At 50.6% G+C, this 19,146-nt stretch overlaps 1 protein-coding gene across 6 annotated transcripts in view; it reads left to right on the top strand.

Annotated features, from left to right (window-relative positions):
• The first annotated feature begins 5,848 nt into the window (after window positions 1-5,848).
• ADGRB1 (adhesion G protein-coupled receptor B1) overlaps window positions 5,849-19,146 on the top strand; it is a 287,094-nt gene continuing 273,796 nt past the window's right edge. For all 6 annotated transcript variants that reach the window (XM_074898342.1, XM_074898341.1, XM_074898343.1 and 3 more), the window contains exon 1: window positions 5,849-5,951. The gene's annotated coding sequence lies outside the window, so the exon portion shown is untranslated. The remainder of the gene's footprint in view (window positions 5,952-19,146) is intronic.

Genomic DNA, 19,146 nt, shown 5'->3' with positions numbered 1-19,146 from the left:
GTAAGGTAGAAACTACAAACCAGCAGTCATATGAGAGAAAGGCATGACAAAACCCCTTTCAGGCCCTGTGTCCAACTGAGTTATTCCACGTCACCCTTCAGCTGAAGGATGTGGCTGGCTGGAAAATGGAAATTTTCAAGCAGGTCTTTAGCTAGACACAACGCAAGGTGTTATAGATGTAAACACAGTGATATCTGTTGCTGGAGGGGAAGTAAACTGATTACTTACAAGCTGTCCTGCTTTGCAGTTATCCTCTTCAAACAGTTCCCTTGGGAATCCTGGACATTTCTTTCTTTTTTTTTTTTTTTTTTTTTTTATTTTTTCCTTGCTATCCTCATTTACACCCCTGATGACCAGGGCTGTCACCAGCAGGAAGGAACTCTTCCGACAAACTGGGCTCAGTTTCTCTACATTACAATTATGCTTCCAGCAGATTTTAGGGGCAGATTTATTAACCCAATGGGACCAGCAGCCTACCTTCACAATGTGAGAGGTGGGAAGACAGAGTTAACAAATCTAAACCAGCTCGGAACAACTACCAGCCCAAACAGTCTGTTCCCATCATTATTAGTTGCTTTAAAAGAAAGTGCAAAGATGGGGCAGATAAAAGATGTTTCCCTCTCTACTTCATGTCTCCCTCATGTATTTTGTAGTCTGAGACTGGCTTAGGCCCCTGAAATGCACAGCTCATTCTTTCTCCCAAAATATCTTTGCAGATTCCCAGGGATACTGCGTTTAACTGTAGATATTGCCCATCCCTTTTTGATCTTGACCAGTTTTGCCTCTGACAACAAGCAGCATTTTCTCTGCAATAAACATGGTCCAAATCCAAAGTGTTTGTAAGGGTAGAGGGATTGCTTATCTATATTGAGTTTGCTGTTTTCTTTGGTCACAGAGAAGCAGGCAGTTGCTGCTCAAACCAACTCATGCCTTGCCATCTGCAAAGCCCAGACAGAAAAAAGACCATGGGCAAAGGCAACAAGAGTCTAGTGGAGAGGAGAATGCTACAAAATCAGTGGTTTTGTCCTAAATGCTGTCCTTAGCGATGGCCTGAGCCCAACTGGGCGAGTTTCACTGAGGGCAAATGCCGGGGGCTGCCCTTGGGCCACAACAACCCCCTGCAGGGCTACAGGCCTGGGGAGGAGTGGCTGGAGAGCTGCCGGTCAGAGAGGGGCTGGGGGGGGTGAGAATGAGCCAGAGTGTGCCCAGGGGGCCAAGGAGGGCAACGGCATCCTGGCTTGTGTCAGCACTGGCGTGGCCAGCAGGGACAGGGAAGGGATCTGAGCCCTGGGCTCGGCACTGGGGAGGCCGCCCCTGGCTGAGGGGGTTCAGTTCTGGGCCCCTCACCCCAAAAAGGCCATTGAATGACTCGAGCGTGGCCAGAGAAGGGCAACGGAGCTGGGGCAGGGTCTGGAGCACAGGTCTGCTGGGGAGCGGCTGGGGGAACTGGGGGGGTTCAGTCTGGAGCAGAGGAGGCTGAGGGGAGACCTCCTGGCCCTCTGCAACTCCCTGCCAGGAGGGGGCAGAGAGGGGGGATGAGTCTCTGGAGCCAAGGCCCCAGCGCCAGGCCCCGAGGGAATGGCCTCAAGCTGCCCAGGGCAGGGTCAGGCTGGCTCTGAGGAAGGATTTCTGTGCAGAAGGGGCTGTTGGGCGTTGGAATGGGCTGCCCAGGGCAGGGGGGAGTCCCCGGGATCCCTGGAGGGGTTGAAGAGTCGGGCTGAGCCAGCACTGAGGGATCTGGGGGAGTTGGGAACGGTCAGTGCTGGGTTCATTGTTGGACTGGATGGTCTTCAATGTCCTTTCCAACCTAGTTGATTCTTTTATTCTGTGAAAACCCACCCAGCACCTCCCTGAGAACTGTTATGGGTAGTTTGACCTTATCAACACCACTGTGGTGGTCTGGGGATGGTGTGTCCCAGAAGTTATTGTACCTTGCATTCTCTTGTTTTTTATGGTCTTATCTGTTTCCCTTTCCCCTGGCAATGACACTGGAAGGTCCTGATGGCACCCATATCAGCCCTGAGTAACTTCAGGAGTCCTGGTAGCATATTGTGGTGGGACAGGGGCAGCCACTTTGGGCTGAGCTCAGGCCTTTTGGGTATTTCTGCATAACCTCAAGCAAAACGGGGCTGGGATCTCTGTTGCAGGGCTTTCTGTGTCAGAAATAAATAGTACTGCCCCAGGCCTGGGCAGCATGTTCCCAGTAAGGTCCACACATGGGGAGCCAGGGTGGGTGACACCACCAACACAAATGTGTCTTTCCATCTCAGTGTGTTCCAGGGCTCAGTGACTCCCTTCAGGGGCACCTTTGGGAATTATGGAGACTGGCAATGAGAAAAATCTTGTTAATATAATTTCTCCATCCTTTTCCATGGTATGGCTGCTCTTCCAGGCCCACTCTTCATCATGGGTGCTCTCCTTTTTGCTTGAGGACCCAAGGGCTGCCCTTCTTCACCGTATGAGTGGGCCAGGATGGCAAATAACCTAAAGACTGGTCAAATCAGTTGACTTCAAGGTAGATTGGTATAAAATAGGCAATTGTCCTCAGGGATTACATGTTTCGGTTATGTTTGCAGGATGGAAGGAAAGATATATGTCCCCCCAAACTCATATTGTAAGAGGCCTGATGTGCTGAGAGCATCTCTTGCTCTGCAGATGGACTTCTTTGCCCTCGGAGGTATCCTGCAGCAGTGAGTTTCACAGATCCCTGTGCATTATGGTAAGGTTATTTCCTCTTAATCACTTCACAGATGTGCAAAACCAAAGAGACCGGGTGAATTTTTCATTTGATTACCTCAGCTGACTGCACACTCCAAAACCTCATGCTCCCTGTTCACTTTTGCAGCTCACCCCCAGTTCTCCCTGGAGGGCACACAGGGAGAAACAGGGAGATCAAACCACTCTTCTCTAGGTATTTAAGGTGTGGGTGGTGTTTACCCTTATTTTTAAATGAGGGTCTGGAGATTCATGGGCCTCTCTACCTAGGACCGCATAGAAATAGGCTGCAGTGAAATTTTTCATCGCATCGAGCCCAGTTCCCCATTCCCACAAAGATGAGATTTCCATTATGCCCCGTTACAGAAGTGGGGGTTAGAAATGGGTTTTGTTTAATCAGTGTTACTTTCTGGTATTTTTTCCTTGTGCTGAGCTTTACCCTGCCACACAGGAGAGATGCTGGCTGCACCTTGCCTGACCTCCCCAACCACCAGACAGGGAAGGTGAGTGCCCCCCACTTCCCCCACCACCCCAAAAGTGTGGCAGAGCTGCCCCGTGGGACTCAGAGGGGCAGAACCTGCTGCTTTGCATGGGTTCCTTCTGCCAAGCACCCTGTGGCTCCCACCGAAGCTTTCCGCTCTCCTGCTTGCACCTGTGAGGGCTGGGAAAAAAAAAAAAAAAAAAAAAAAAAGAAGCTGGAGAATGAAAAACAGAGAAGAGATCCCTGGAGGGACTCGGAGGAGCAGGGAAGCCTTCTTGAAGGAAAACAAACCAGCCAAACAAACCCCCGAAAGGCTGGAGAGAGAAAAGGAAAGATTTCCATTCGGAGCATGCACCGTGCTAATCCAGCATAGCCGCCTGTCGGCTGAAAACAAGCATTTCAGGCCCCAGCTGCCCCTTTGCTCCAGTCCCTGCTTAACTGGAGATGTCACAGATGCCTTTGGCCAGCAATACTGCAGTGCTGGCTGGGGACGAGGAGAGAGGCTGGTTCGCCGTGCTTCACCACAGCCAGGGCTTGCTGTTCAGCTCCCCCCTAAATTAATGTTTTTCTCCCTTTTTCCCTTCCCCCGGAAGTTTTTTTTTTGGGAAAAAAAGAGGTTTGGAGGTGTGGAAATGGGGGTAAAAGGGCTGGATGAGGTGAAGGGAAGGGAGTAAAGGGGGAGAAGGTCAAGGGCAGGGGATGGAGGTGCCCTGGAGAGCCCCTGGGGTGTGGAATGGGGTGTCTCACCCTCCCCGAGGCAGAGGGACAAAGGCTGAAGGTGGCTGAAATTTTGACCTCTGCTTCTTGGGGCAGGTCTGTGCCCTTCCACTGATGGGTGGGCAGCAGCCCCGAGCAGGGAGGGAGGTGGTTTTATCAGGGAAAGGGGCTTGTTTCTTCCTTATGGAGCAGAAAGCGTTAAAGACGAGGGCCAGGTCCTGAAGTCTGGCAGGATGCTGAAGTCCCCCTGCTCTCCGCTGCCCCCTCCAGCCTTATCCCTCTCCCCTCCATCCCTTTCTCACACCCCCCAGCTCTGCTCAGCAGGCTCCTCGTTTACCAGGGGACCTTCCCGGGGCTGTAAACCCAGAGGCAGCACCTTTACCCCAAAGCTGCTGGGCTGCAGCATGTCCCTTTTACCCCAGCCCATGTCCTCCGCCTCCTCCATCTGCTCAAATTCTCCCTTTTTACCCGCCGTCCCCCAGTCCCCCCGCCACCCTGGGGTGTTGCACTGGTGTGAGACACCCCCCACCCCCCATGTATGGGTTGATGGAGCAAGGAGTTGGGCAGAATGCTAGGAAAGAGGTTTTTTTTTTTTAAAAAAAAAAAAAAAAGAAGAAAGGGTTAATGGCTGTTGCTGTCTCCCGCCTGGGCAAACCCTGTGCCCTGGTGCAAAGCCACCGGCAAACAGGGGTGCCCGGGGTGCTCCTGCCCACCCTCTGCCTGCCTGTCCCGGGGCTCCTCACCATCCTGTCCCATCTCCCGTCCCCCCCCCCCTCCCCCGGGCTGTGGGGGGGTGGTGAGGGAGCCCCAGCAGCCCCTTCTCCCTCCCGGCACCCAGGGAGACGCGAGCCGTGTCCCTGCGCATCCCTCTGCGGGAGACCCGCATCTCTCCCGCGCTGAACGCCCGCAGGTTTGGGGGTTTGGTTGTTTTTTGGTTGGTTTTTTTTTTTGGGGGGGGGGGGGGTAGGGGGGGCGGCAAAGCCCCTGTCATCCCCACCACGACCATCCCAGCTCCCTCTTCACCTCATGGCTCCCCGCTTAGGGCTAAGCTGTCCCGGGGAGGCTGCGTTGCCCGGTCGCCAACGCACTCCGGCTCTCGCTGGCTCCTCTGCTCCATCCATCCATCCATCCATCCATCCATCCATCCATCCATCCATCCATCCTTCCTCTCCTCCTATAGGCTAGCGGAGCATGCCCGATGCGATACGGTGGCAGTTAGGGTCCTTCCCTATAGCTGCCTGTTTTACAAAGCTCCGATCCGTGCGTGTGCGTGTGTATGTGTGTGTGCATTTTATCCCTCCCTCCTATCCCTCCCTCCCTCCCTCTCTCTCTCTCTCTCACTCTAATGTGTGATCTGGAAAGCTTATAAAAGCCTGATGTAATCCTTAATGCAGCCCCTGGCTACAAAGACTGGATCTAGTTTCACAGAGAGAGATTCAGAAGCAGAATTAAAAAAAAAAAAAAAAAAAAAAAAAAAAAGTGGGGGGGGGAGAAGAGAGAGAAAGAAAGAAAAGCAGACGAGTGGATTTTAAACAAACATATCTTCCTGAAGAAGACCATTCTTGCTCCTTGCTGCTGGGAAAGCTACTCTGAACCCTGCTGTATATTTTTTTTTAAAGGAGAAGACTTGATTGTCTGCTTGGATCTAATGATTTACTGGCTTTTAACTGCGTTTTTCCCCTCTCCTAAGGATTCCTCAAAAAACGGCTTAATTATTTTCAGCTTTTCTCTTCCACCTGCCTGTCTGCAGAGACACCAAAGGTTCTCCCTTCCTCTCCCTCCCCACCCCCATTTCTTTTAGGGATTTTTTTTTTCCCTTTTCTGTTTAATATATACATACATATATATATATATGTGTATGTATATATATATGTAGAGGCAAGAGTGGAGGGAGCGGAGGGAGGGAGAGCTCTGCCATCCTTTTGGACTTCACGCGCTGCCCAATGTTGGGCTGGTTACCCCTGGATATGTTGCTGGTTTCCATTTGGAATTTGACAAAAGGAAGAAGGAGGATATAAAACCTGGGGAGCTCTGCAAGGTAAGGGGCTCCTGGCCACCCTTCCTCCTTCCTCAGAGGGGAGGGAGAGGGGGGACACGACTTCTTGGGGCTACGCTTTGCCTTGAGTGTAGGGGGGGGGGTGTCTCTCTCCATCCCCAGGGGAGTCAGGGATGGGGGCAGAGGTGGGTACCCGATCCTCTGCTTTTTGCCCCTGGAAACAGCACCCGGAGGATGTTTTCGTCCCCTCCGCTCTGCAATTTGGACTGATAGAGCATAATCACTCCCTGCCATGGGAAGTTTTAACTTTCGTGCATGCGGGTCCTGTGGGCAAACATCAAGCGGCGGTGGAAAATATTGATGTCTGCAGGATGCGGAGGGGGGAAATGCATTTGTGTCCTGGGGAAAAGAGCTGGGGACTGGGTTGTTCCTGGGGGAGAAGGCAGCCAGGCGAGGGAAGAGGAGAGGGGGATCGTGACGGGAGAGCTGCAGAGCCAGCTGGGGCTGAACTGCAAAGTGCTGTGAAGCCGCGGTGCCTTCGCGGGCAGCCCTGGGGTCCGGGACTCCTCAGCCTGCAATGTTGGCAAACAAAGTCTCAGAGGGATAGGCAGCTGCCTGCTCCGGGCATGAATCTGCCTCCATCCCAGCTCCTTGCCTTCCTCCTTTTCCTTGGAGTGCTTGGTGGTGGTGGTTGGGGGGGTCCTTCCTTGCTTTGCTGCTGGTGTGGCACCTTCCCAGGGCTGGAGGCAATGGCTGGGGAGGCAATAAGCTCCTAATATTCCCCCCCCAAATGCCATTTATCAGCACTTTGCTTCACACTGTAGAAGAAAATTAGCCTTTAGCCCATACAGAAATCAGAGACACACGCACACACACACGCTGCTCCTGGAGCTGGGCTCCTGGGGGTTGCTGGCACCCAGGCATGGCTTAGCCTTTCTCTGGGGGGGGGGGGTGTGGGGGGGTGGAGAGAGAAGGAGTCTCCATCAGGGATGCGTAATTACAAAGCATCTTGTTCTGAATCACCCTGTGTGGGAATGAATCGCAGAATTTGTCTCTCCCTCTTCCCCCACCGCCCCCTTCCCTTTCACGGCCTGACATTCGCTGATGGAGGGTGGCTGTTGATGCATCTTCAGACTTTCGCAGAGAGGTGTTTCAGCCATGGCTCTGCCAAGGCTAGAAGGAAAAGCGGGCTGGAGGGGAGCAGGTAGAGGTTTCAAAGGGACTTTTCAGCCTGGTTGTGCCCTGGTCCTGGCTGAGAGAAGGCATCGGTCTCTTGACAATTGAAGGCACGGGTTGCAGATCAACTCTGTAAGGTACCTTCGGTTGTGACTCACACTCATGTCCCTGATTGTGCCCTGGCCAAGGAAACAACCCCTGTGAATCAGTTGCACAGAGAGGAGGTAGTGGGGAGGGAAGTATCAGGGCAAGGTCAAAGGGATGGAGAGCAAGAAGACACCACACACACCCCCCCCCTCCATCCCTGACCACCCCATCTCTTTGGAGCTGGGGTTTTCCAGGGCTCAGGCTCAATCCGGCTCCAGCGGTGGGTCTGGCGAGCGCCAGGGCCAGCTGACAGCTGATGGCTGAGGGAGGAGGAAGAAGGGAACTGGGGGGGTTGGGGAGGAAGAGCGAAGCTACTTTGACAGATGCCAAAACCTGCCTGCGCGGCAGAGCAAAAATCGCAGCGCCTCGAAAGCCAGAGCTTCCTGGGAGGGTGCCAGGGGTGCTCAGGGTGCAGGCTGCACCTCCCCGGCCCCTTTACCTGTTGATTAGCCATAGGTCTGCTCGCGCCTGGCCACGAAAAGCCTAAAGAAAGCCAGGAGAGATGAGCCCCAGGCACTCCGCGGAGTTGACTGGCGACCTCCGCGGCGTAGCAGGGAGGACTGTGTATTAATGATGATGACTCTGCTTTGGCTGGTGCTGAAATATCTGTATTATCTATTATCAGCTGGGAGACGAGGCTGGAGGCTTCGCAGAGCTGGGATCTCATCCAAAGCCTGGGCTGCTAAAGGAAACAAACAACTCCCCGTGCATATTAAGTGGGTCCCTAATTAATTAATGACTCATTAACCTGGGTCCTGCAGTCCTTACTGCGCCCAAGACCTCGCTGAGGAAGAGGAAGGAGGTCACAGGGCAGAGCGGGAAAGGGTTTTTTTTTTTCCCCTCGGAGGGTGCTGAGGAATTGAACCAGCTCTCAGGCAAACCTCACTGCCAGGGGACAGGGTGGCCACGGGTCCGAGGCAGGCAGGGCACAGGCAGGACATCCGTCCTGCTGGGTGTCAGCTGCAGCAGAGGGGCATGGCGAGCACGGGGGTGCTGGCTGGGGGCAATCAGGGGACCCCCACTCTCCCTTCCATGTGTTATAGTGAGCTCAGGGTGCTGCGGAGGGCGAAGGGGAAGGCCAGGCAGAAAATGGACCGGGGCGAGGGCAGGAGCAGGGCAGGAGCAGGGATCGTGGCCCTTTCCATAGCACTTGGGAGGGTGTTACAGAGCCCGGGGTGTGGAAATAGAATCTTAGAGCCCCCCCTCCCCTAATTAACCAGCAAATGTGGGCAAGCTCTGCGAAAGAGTGGCTGCGAAGTGGGGTGGGTTTGTGTTAATGACGGGTCTACACCGCTATTCCCCTTACATGGGGTAAACTGAGGCAGGAGGACTGTGCCAGACCCCACAACCTGGCTGAGAAGTGTGTGTGTGTGTGTGTGTGTGTGTGTAGGCTCCTGAACCCCCCCGTCGCACCCCCAAGGAGCCGCCAAAGGCATCCTTCATGGTGGGGGGGAGCATCGCTCCCACCTCACTGCTCCACCACCCTGGGGAGACCTACATGGTCCTCCGCCCCGCGGGCACCCAGAGATGCTCTGGGACACACACAGCCCTTCCCTCCCTTGCAACACCCCCTTTTGCAAGCACCCCAAACTTAGCAACATCCCCCCCCCCCCGCACTCCTTCTTTCCCATAGCATCGGGGCGGGACCCCCGGGCGGGAGAGGCTGGGGAAGGGGGGGACACATCTCAACCTCATGTCAGGGTCTCCCCCTATCCCTCCTAGCCCCAGCAGCTTTCGGTAGCTGGCGGGGGGGCGAAGCCAGGGGCGACCAGGGCTTGCGGCGAGTGGCGGGGAGGTGGCGCTCGCAGTCCGGCTATCGCCGCCTGCCGCCCCCGGAGCGTGCGGCTGCTCGGCACAGCCCGCCGGAGCGGTGCCCCCCCGTTTATTCTTCCCCCCCGCTATAAAAAAAAAATTAAAAATAAAATAAAATAAAATAAAATAAAATAAAATATAAAATAATAAAATAAAAAACCACCCCTCCACACAGAAAAAAACTCCATACGGCTGGGGCTGGCAATAAGCGCTGCCTCGCACCCAAAACACGCCGCCCCACGGGGTTCATTCCCCAGCCTGAGAGCATCACTTTCCCACAGGCTTTTTGCCAAACCCCTCTGTCCATGGGTTTTTACCACACTCCCCCGCATGGTTTATCCACCCCACTTCTCCCCGCTCTCAGCATCCTTGTGAGGTTAGCCGCGCTGCCACGGGCTCTCCCTGGCAAGCGGCGTTGGGCAGCTCTGTGGCCCTCACGCCCAGGAAGGAGGGGGGAAAGAAACAACCCCCAGCCCCAAGGGCTTGCTGGGGGGGCTGCGTACGAGCCCTTGCTCCCTACAAGCGGGCAACGGGGTGCCCAAGCGCTCCGGGAGTCAGCCCAGAGTATCATCCAAGCAGGGATCGTGCCCCTTCATTGCTCCTCGAGGGGAGGAAGATGATGGAGGGGCTTCCCGTGGGGTCTGTGAGGTTGCAGGTGGCTTTATTTGGGATTGTTTTTTTGTTTGTTTTTTTTTTTTTTTAATCCCCTTTTTTTAGGAGAGAGAGGGGGAAGAAGAGTGAGCATAGATCCAAATTCGCCTTCTCCTGTAGCTCAAGCATAGCACGCAGGAAATCCCCTGTCATCGATACCTGTTGCAGGGTATCAGCTTGGCTCATTAATTAGCTCCAGGAAACCTGCGCTGGTAAACAAATGAGTCAAAGCTTTTCTCTGGGCCCGATCCTGGGTTTGCAGCACGGTGATTGCCACCTTTCTAGGATAGGTGCAAAGAGAGAGGAGTATTTTCTTCAAGATGGATGACAGGCTGTTTCTGTAACTAGCTCGCCTCCTCCCCTTGGAGAAAATTCACATCCCCAGGCGAGCCTTCAAAGGGAAGGGAGCTGGCACCTGGCCTGGAGGTTTGCAGAAGACTGTCATTCTCGGTGTCGCAGCACATATTGGAACAGCTCGATGTGGCTGCAGACAAAGCGCAGGGGTCCCTGGCACATCCCAGCGCTCGCCCTGTGCAGGACGCTCTCTTCTTCTCATGGCTCCTTCCCCAAATTCCCTGGGCTCTCCGCTTGCCTGGGGTTTGTGGGAGGTGTTGGGGTGAAAGAGGGCAGGAGGGGGATGCTTGTGCTTGGGTGAAATTGGACTGAGGCAGAGGTAACTTGATGGTGGGGGTTGAGGCACATCTGTATATTTGGATGGGGATTTGGGACTCTGAAGCATGGGGAGAAAGGGGCTGGGGGGCAGTTTTCTTATCCCAGCTGGAGATAGGGAGCTCCTTCTTTGCATCTCAGTTGCTTTGAACCAGATCTCTGCCAGGGAAAACTGTATTTCAGTGTCCCATCTGCCTGGAAAAATGCAGAAGCCTCTTTTGGCTTGAAATGCAAAATGCGTTCTTCTTCTTTAGATTCACGTGTGGCCTCCTGAGGTCCCAAATCCACAGGGGACCAGCCCTCTAAATCCCAAATCACCATGATGGGGACCTGTGGCAACCCTGGTTTCTCCAAGTCAGGACCAACACAGATGTCACCCCAGGTTTTGGCATCCTCCGGCATCCCGGTATAGAAGGTCCCACCTGCCTTGTAACCCCTCTTAAAGCTTCTGCTGCCCAAAAGGCAATTCTTCCACAGCACCAACCCAAAACTGGTATCGTTTTATTATTATAATGTGTGAAACCACCACCTGGAAGACAAACTTCTCTCTTGGAGAGCAATCTGGCAGGCCAGCCCATGTGCAGAGTGCGCATCCCTTTCTCTTACACGCGCTCCATGTGGCGGTTGGCTCTGTAAGACTGTTTGCAGTATGCTGAGGCCACAAAACACAACACACGTTAAGAAAAAAAAAAAAAAAAAGAAAAAAAAAAAAGGAAATAAGAAGGAAATAAGAAGTAAATGAAGTCCCTAAAGGACATCCGTTCGTCTTCACATCTTGGGCTTAGAAATTCCTCGTGGTGCCTCTTGGAGCGAGGGTTTTATATCAGTCTGGTTATGCTGAAATAATCTGTCATGTTGCTCCAGAAAGCTCTCAGGGAAGGGGAAAGAAATTAAAAAAAAAGGAAAAGAAAGATAATATTTTAAATCAGAGGACTGCTAGATTGGTGACTCTGTCTCGCAAAGACACACATCACTGCCCCCTTTATGAAAATTTAAATTGGTTACCTCTGTCAGAGAAAATGAGAGAAGATTTGCTGATTTTAATTTGTTAGAGCGAATCACCTCCTGCCAATGTTATCAAAATTGGACTAGGGATGGTTTTCTACTTTCCTTCTCCTACTCCTTCTGCTTTTTTTTTTTTTTTTTTTTTTTTGAAACATCCCTTCATAAAACATTGATCAAGGAGTGACCAGCTGATGATAAATGAGTTGTTGAAACTGCGAGCTCTGCCAGGTTTGGTGTTGTGCCTTATCCCTGGGACAAAGGGGCACTGGTGAAAGCAAATGGTATCTGGAGGAAGAATGAACAGAGACCTCATAAAGTAAGCTAGACTTTCTACCAGTTTTGAATATTTGGGGGTAAATATTGAAAGAGATGGCTTTAATCTTACGTGGTGCACTCCGTTAAGTTGAAGTGCGTGTATGAAGTATATCAAGTATGAAAAATCCTCCTTCCAGTGAGCATCGCAAGGGTTTTTGGGGAGGTGGTTTACTCCAGGTAGAACTGCTGCTTACTGGCTTCATTTGGCCTGAGAGAGAGACGGAGGAATCTGCATATATTTAGGACACCATTTTGTGCATGCCATATGTACGCACCGGTGTATATTATTGCCAAGCTCTTTTTCTGAACGTCTAGTCTTGGTCAGAGACAGGACTTGTGATACGATTTCAGCGCTCCCACCTGCATGCTCACCTTGTCTCCTGCCTGTTATCAGGCTGGCTTTGCTAGATGGAGATATTTCCTCAGTTTTAGAGCTCAGCTGGCCTATAATAAAGCCCTCGCTGTTTGAAAAATGGCTCTTTCCTTTCTTCCCTCTGCCAGATATTAGAACTATCCCATTCCTGGCAGACCTACCTATTCCATATTCATTGAGAGTTAGCATAGTTCTCTCTAAATGCTTTCAGGACAGGGGTTATCGTGATTTCTATGCTAAAAAAGATCTGGAGCTGAAATGCTATGTGTCTGTCCCATCTGTACTCCTGTCTTCTTGTGGACCTCTCAGCTGACCATTTAAGCTTACAGTTCCACAAACCACTGCAAGGTTGATCTCCCCAACACCAAAACCCTGTGACTTGATTTTAAAAGACGCTGTAGTGCCATCCTCACTAAGGCCAAGGGCGTTGCAGGGTTGATTTTGTCCACTGCCAAACCACGTGTCTCAAGGCAGGGGTTCAGGTCACAGTTAATTTAGACGTGGGTATTTCTGCGCTTTGGTGTTTTCATCTGTAAAATGGGTACGATTGGCTTCCTCCTCCTCAATGGTGCTCTGTGTCAAATGGACTTGGTCAACAAGACTTCCTTTGGGTTTCTGAGATGAAGGGCACCAGCCAAGCACCAGGCATGAATTTTTATTCTTGTGTTTTGACTGTGTTCTCATCCATCCTTAAAATTTCCTCCTGAGTCACGTTTTCTTGCCCTTTCTCCATCCTTATTTTCTTGATGCCTCTCTACAGTCGACTTTCTGGAAGTATGCAAGTCTCCTGTATCCACCTTAGGTTTCCTCTGGATTAAAGACATGTTTTTTTTCAGGAGGCCTTGTATAACACTTCATCCTGCAAAATGGTGCTTTGTCTAGTGCAGCCCACTTCTATATGCAAGTAGGTTAAGACTGGGGTAGGAGTCTGGTTTATCCTGTATGTTGTTTAGCAGCAATATAACAACTGCTATCTTCTCGAAACAAATATCTGCTGGTTCCTGCAAATGAAAGTCGATACACCTTCAGAAGGAAATTTGTCCCAGTGGGGTCTTTTCTACTGAAAGCCCTGTTGGTAGATTTATTCATTGTGCGGGTTCCTTCCCTTAACAAGTCAGTTATTCATTGGCCATTGCTTGAGGGTTTGTGGAATTTATGGTCATAGTCCTGTAATCAGATATTTTGTTATAGAGGTCTTTGCCACTTTGGAAGGTTTGAATAAATCAGTATGCAGCAAAAATTGATCCCCTCACAATCTATTTCTGGACTCAGCTCCTGCTTTAAGAGTATTTTCCCCCCCGTCTTGAACCATGATACTAAAGCTTTTGCATGTTTGTGTTCTGGTCAGCTCTACCAAAGCTACGCGTCACTGCACATGCACAGACATACGCATACACTTATGCATGTTTTCTGGGCATGATTTTTGTTCTGACCATGCTTGAGATACATGCTGTTGGCATTTCCCAGGCAGAAAAAAAAAAAAAAAAAAAGAGTTTTTCTATATGACCTGACTTAAGCATCTGGAAGTTGGAAAGAACTGCTTGAAAAGGCTTTAATCAAATGCCAGTGAAGAAAGGGAAATCTGATTTTGAGTAGCTGCACTGATGCCTTAAGTACTAAAGGGCTTGGCCTGCTAATCTCCACTTCTCAAATGTTGTTCTACAATCTGATCAGCCCTATCGAGCTGAAACAAGGGTTAATTGCTGACAAAAAGCTCTTCACCTTTGTGTACACGAAGAAAGGGGCAAAGGTGAGCACCTTGCTTTTTGGAGCTTAGGGCAAGCTTGCCACACAGGCAACGGCAAAGGAGTTTGATTCTTGTATGCGCCCCAAGAATATCTCTCTGCGAAGGTAAAATTACAGCAGAGCCTGTGATTTCTATGGCAGAAATCAGGGATGGGAGGAGAGAAAAAATCTCTGCAACCTAGCAGCCTGTACAGCTGCTGCCTGTTAGGTCGTCAGTGATGTTAAATGTGTGAACCGCATGAACCTCTTCCCTGCGAGCAGGGCTGAACTCTCTTGGCACTTACGCTTGGGATGGAGCTTGGCAGTGATATGGTTAGTCAATGGTCTGACATGCTGCCTGCCTCTCAAGTGTTCCCAGAGGCACAGCATCTTTCTAAGGAAACTCTGATGGCTCTAGGGGTGGATTTTGATTTAGGAAGAGTGCATGACAAAGGACATTTAGTGCCTGGTCTGCTCTGGTGAGTGCAGCCAGCCAGAAAGTGTGTGACTTTGTGAAAAGGACCATGTGGATTATGTCCATAGAGCATGTGGGTAGACAAACACATGGGTCCTGATGGGAGAGGGGGCCAGCAGGTCTCTGGGATGCCCACATCTCAGCAGAGGCAGCAGATAGACGTAACACGGCACTGCGTTTCCAATCACCCATCTTAGCACTGGCAGATCAGCCATGAGGGCAAGCGAAGGAATAAATAAATAAATAGTGAATGTACATTTGCTGCATATTCTGGATGCTTAGAAAAATAACATGAGCAATGTTAAATATTGTCTGTCCTGTGTGACTTGTTGGCTTCTGCCAGCTTGGGGTTTTTAGATATGTTAATAGGGACAGCAGTGCTGTCAGGACTTCCAGATTCTCCAGATGGAGACGATTCTGCTACCAGCAGGAGGGATGGTGACAGTTAGAAGAGCAGCCAGTCTGGGAGGGCAAGGGGGAAACCAGGAGACATCCCAGCAAAGTGCCAGTTAGCTGCGGGATCCAGTTAAGTAGGATGCATGGAAATACCAGGAAGGCATCCTTTGCTGAGAGAGTTAACATGTTTGTTGGTAGACTCGGGTACTAGGTGACTTGCCTCTCTGTGGGCAGTGCCTGCAGGCATGGAAATACTACTGGAAGTTCTGGTAGCAAGCCCCCAGATGGGGTAATCTCAGTCTAGAGCCTGACCCTCTACCAAGACTGAGGAAGACGGTGGTGTGGGTTTGAGCAGGTGATTTCCAGAGGTCCCTTCTAACCTCAAGCATCTGTGATACTGTGAAGATGGAACATGAGTGCTGCAGACTTTGATGCCCCCACTAGACACAGCTGCCCTCAGAAGCTGTTCTTTGTCCTGTTTATGGTGAGCAGAAGGCCTGTAGGGTGTTTAAGGTGTCTTGGGAAGAGCACCGAAGGCTGTCTTGCAGGACAGACTCCTGGGTGGGACTGTATGACAACACCCTTTGGGCTTAGCATCTCAGAAGGGAGGAAATCTGTTGGGGACTGAGGTCTACGGGCTGAAATCTAAAGGTGCTGAGGTGTTTTGAATGAGAGCAAAACCTTTTTTTAACTATAAGACAGCCTGAAGAAGTGGAGACTGTTCTTGCTCTGTGTTGGGACAAAGCCCTGGTCTGATATCTAGTGACTTAATCCCATTTTTCTAGACAAGGACCCTCTTGGTAAATCCATACCCCTTCACCTCTCTGGAGTCTTACACTGATTTTTTGGCTGGGCTGTGTCCAGTGGCAATGCTACAACATCTTTGATCAGAAACGTGCACACACCTTGCCCTAAGATGTGGTACTTCGCTTCTCTTACTTTTGCCACTAAAGCTTTGTCGTGAACAGCTTCCTCGATTGCCCTGGGAAAAGCTGAGCATTCAGGCTTGTTCTGCAGCTGAGGGGAGTTTTCTGGGATGTGGAAAGGGGAGATCCTCCACCACAACCTGCAACAGCTCCTTCTTCCTGGTTCTGTGGGACTGCTGGGTGGTGGGTCCCTCCCTTGTTTGGTCTGGCTTTTGACTTCTGATTAGTAGCAAACATCTTCACAAAAGACCATCCTAGAGCGCCCATGAGGGTAACACCAGAGTACCAACAGCATCACGTACAATGTGGGATCTAGTGCTGGGGATGAGGAGGAAGACGGCTGGTAAAGCTGGGTGTGATTCCAACCAACTCCCAGCATGGGTCAGTACTATTTCTTCAGCTGCAGCTCATCCTAAAAGGTTTAGGGAACTGAAACACCTTCCTTCTCCCTTTCTTGAATAGGCCTCAAGTGTGTTTACAGAGGAACTCACCACAACGGTTTCCATTTTGTGTGGTGAGGGGAATGTGGGACAAAGCAGTGATTTTTCTCACCTCCTTCCCCTTGCCCAAAAGGGTGATTTGAATCTAAATAGGACACAAATCTTCCCAGTCCTGGAGCTGGGTCACCAGGCTTTGCTGTGTGCACGTGACAGGAACGCTGGCGCTAAATACAATTACCATGCCCAGCTAAACCCCTCGGATGCTCCACAACGGACATGGCTGACTTTCACGTGGAAAATCTTCCTCTAACTTTCTCTACTCGTAAATGCAGTTGATGAACCACAAGGTGCACAGCATGCCGTAGCGATACGGTTATTAAAACCCCAGCCTCCCACCTCAAATTACAACCCAAATGCTGTGTTTGTTTCCCACTTAACGCTGGCCCTCTGAGGTTTTCTTTTAGCGCTAAGCCCTTTTGAAGTTGCTGTTGATTACAGAGCAGACAGCATAATCTCCCTGTGGAAGTTATTTGTAGCTGGGGAGGAGGAGGGGGGGAAAAAAAGAAATCAATCACCCTAGTGTAAATGCCAGAAATGGGGTGGAGAATTAATGATGCTGCTTAGCCATACTTTCCACTCCGTGGTCCATCCTGCCATTCAGATGTCCTTTTCTGAAAGGGTCAGTCTGATTGCTACAACTCCTCAGACAGTCAGAGAAGGAGTAATTGGAAGGGGGGTTTAGCTGTGCAGATTGGCTTCTAGTCTGGAAGGTGACTTCGGTGGTGTAATTGTTCTGTCCAACTGCCAAGCCCTCATCAAATACTGGCAGCTGGGGCTCTGCCTATACCCCTATTTTCTCTGTTCTTGTGGAAACTAGTCTGGCTGTTTCCTGGGTCGTCAACAAGGTGAAACGTTTAAAGTCACTGCGCTTTATTCCTTCCCAAATTGTTGACCAATACTGCTGTCTCTGAGCTTTTCTTGATGAGCTCTTCTGGCTGACATCACTTGATCACCACACTGCATCGAATATGTGCATGGCCAGCGTAGAGCTCCTGAGCACAGCGGCAACTGGTTGGTCTGTGGCTTGAATTATGTGGAAAGTGAACCACTAGCAGAGACGAAATCAATGTCAGGTGGTCTTGGGATCTTGCTTCACCTCCACCTCAGCCCTGTCCCTCTGTGAAGCTCTTGGAGAGCTGTCGATACCTCTGGGCTACTGAGTTTCTTCACATCCTTTCTTAGTTACCTTCAGCCTGAGGAAACTTTGGACTGGGGGTTGATGAATTTGTGAAAGTTGGTCCTCTTTGCTACAATGGGGTCCAACTCTTAGTTGGTGCCTCCTGGTATTACTTGTGGCAGAAACAGTGAGGGTGGGAGAGGTCTAGGCTGACAAAAAAGCTGGTATGCAAGCAGCTGAATTTTCTCTACACAAATTCAACTGCGGTTTCAAAGCTTGATATTGTTTGGAATTTCTTTTTTTGTTTGTTTTCTTTGGAGACAAGGAGACTTGCTGGTGAGTCTTGTCTTCCAGATGTTCTTGACTTGATCCATTGCAGGTCCTTGATGGCTGAAGTATTTGAGTTTTGCCAGACATTAACTATAAATAACTTTGAAATGGTAACAGCACAAAGCCTGACATTTTTGCACTGGTGTGATAAGTAGGCAGAACTGGGAAGTGGAAGACATCAACCCAGACCAGCCCAGTGCAACAGCTGCTGGCTAATGGTTGTTTCCCTTTATTTCATAGAATCCATAGCAGAGTCTCCAAAAGTGGTTGAGACTCAGTAAAACATTAACGATTCTTCCCCTTGAAGAAGAAAAGTTCTAACGTTGGTAAATCATAGTATCATAGAACGCTTTGTGTTGGAAGGGACCTTTAAAGATCACTTAGTTCCACTCCCTTGCTATGGGCAGGGCCACCTTCCACTAGCCCAGGTTGCCCAAAGCCCCGTCCAACCTGGCCTTGAACCCTTCCAGGGAGGGGGCAGCCACAGCTTCTCTGGGCAACCTGTGCCAGGGCCTCACCACCCTCACAGGGAAGAATTCCTTCCTTACATCTAACCTAAATCTACCCTCTTTCAGTTTACAATCATTACCCCTTGTCCTCTCACTACACTACTCATCTTTTCTGTAGCCCCTTTAAGTACTAGAAGGCTGCTCTAAGATGTCCCTGGAGCTTTCTCCTCTCCAGGCTGAACCCCCCAACTCTCTCAGCCTGTCCTCACAGGGGGGTGCTCCAGCCCCCTGAGCATCTTTGTGACCTCCTCTGGACCTCTTCTAGCAGGTCCGTGTCCTTCTGATGTTGGGGACCCCAGAGCTGGACTGCAGGGGGAGTCTCATGAGAGAGGAGCAGAGGGGGACAATCCCCTCCCTCAACCTGCTGGCCACACTTCTCTTGATGCAGCCCAGGACACGGTTGGCTTTCTGGGCTGCTAGTGCACATTGCTGGCTCACAGCCAGTTTTCCATCCAATATTCAAGGTGAGAAAATGGTGAGGAAGCCAGGGTAAATATGATGGTGGTGTTAGCACCATGGTGACTAGTACAGGCTCTGACTGAGGCTGAGCATTGTTGTGCTCTGTAAAATCAACTTTTGTAAGATCTCTTTCATTTTTATTCCAGAAATGGAGTTGTGTGTCACCCGGACACCACCAGAGTTTCTTTTCCTTCTAGTTAATCCTTGCAAGTACTTTGCTGTGTCAGCATCTCTAGCGCAACGGTCTGAATCCCTGCAGATACGCAATCAATAAAACATCACATCAAAAGTTAATCAACAATACACACCAGGGCTTCTTCTTTGACTAAGTAGCATGGTGCAACTTGTTGCCACAAGACTAAGTTCTATCTCCCCACCTGCAGCTTAGTCTTGATCATTATGGTTTATTAGTATTAGTTCCTGGCCCATGCTGTTCCCTGGACAGTGCTCAGCATTACCTTGGTAATGATTATTTAGTGTGGATGGTTGTCAGACAGTTCTCGAGCCCACGCTCTGTCCTTGTGAGGTTCAACAGTGTGGTTGCAAACAAAAATGCCACTATGAAGACAAATGATAATAAATAATAGGTGACCAGGAGAAAACGAAAGACCAAAATGAGAAGGGAGCCATTGGCACCAGTGTCCAGGCTTAC

This window comes from Athene noctua, chromosome 2 (assembly GCF_965140245.1).
Source record: "Athene noctua chromosome 2, bAthNoc1.hap1.1, whole genome shotgun sequence".
Classification (NCBI taxonomy): domain Eukaryota; kingdom Metazoa; phylum Chordata; class Aves; order Strigiformes; family Strigidae; genus Athene; species Athene noctua.
Note: the sequence above shows the minus strand (reverse complement) of the source record. Positions and strands in the feature narration are given on the sequence as shown.